Source organism: Triticum dicoccoides, chromosome 3B (genome assembly GCF_002162155.2).
Source record: "Triticum dicoccoides isolate Atlit2015 ecotype Zavitan chromosome 3B, WEW_v2.0, whole genome shotgun sequence".
NCBI lineage: Eukaryota > Viridiplantae > Streptophyta > Magnoliopsida > Poales > Poaceae > Triticum > Triticum dicoccoides.
The window spans coordinates 564068356-564069173 of NC_041385.1; positions in this window are offsets into that span (position 1 = coordinate 564068356).

Sequence of the window (818 nt, forward strand, 5' to 3'; positions counted from 1 at the left end):
TAAAAGAAACGATTAGGGTAAAAGAGTTCATGGCAAATGATAGCTCATCCTTACTATGATAATGATCATGCGGTCATCCACACTTGGTCACTTTTCATTTTGTCGTGGACAGGTAACAACTTCATACCTAGTTCATCGTTGTTTCAACTGGCAAGCAGCCAATTATTTTTCCTCTTTACGCACCATCGATGCCGCCACCTCGTCGATGTCGTCGGGAAAACAAAAACCACGAAGAAGAAAAAAAGGGACAAGTCCCCACTCCTCTTGCAACGACGAGGCCTTGTAACACTTGCCACTTGGTGGTATCTGAGTAGTGCGTTTAGGTGGAACACCCCCCACCCCGCGAGATTGTTCGGGAATGGCTAGAAACCAGTCAGCTGAATTTTTTGTTTGAGGTCATTCATTCAGAAATCGATTGACGCCAACTTCGCATCAACTGACTGATGTGCAGCTAAACTGAGATTGTTCAAGATAAATAAATCATGATGTTATTTAGTCAACTAAAAATTGCATGGATTACAGATTTGCATATCATTTGAAATTTGCATGAGGCAGTGATCTCCAATATGTCAACGTTATCCAGCTCCCTTGTAAAAGCAGAAACACCCAAACAGCATAGGGAAACGTTTGGAGACGGTGCGCCGGCCGAACCTTCGGCCGGTCGCCTGCTCACACGCGCTCCCACTTCGCGGGGGTCCCACACGAGATGAGCCAGCCCGACCTTATCCTTCTCCCTGTCCATTCATTTTTTTCCCAGCGACACATGCATCTCCCCCGTTCCTGCTGCTGCAATCCCCGTCACGCCGGCGAGGCCGCCG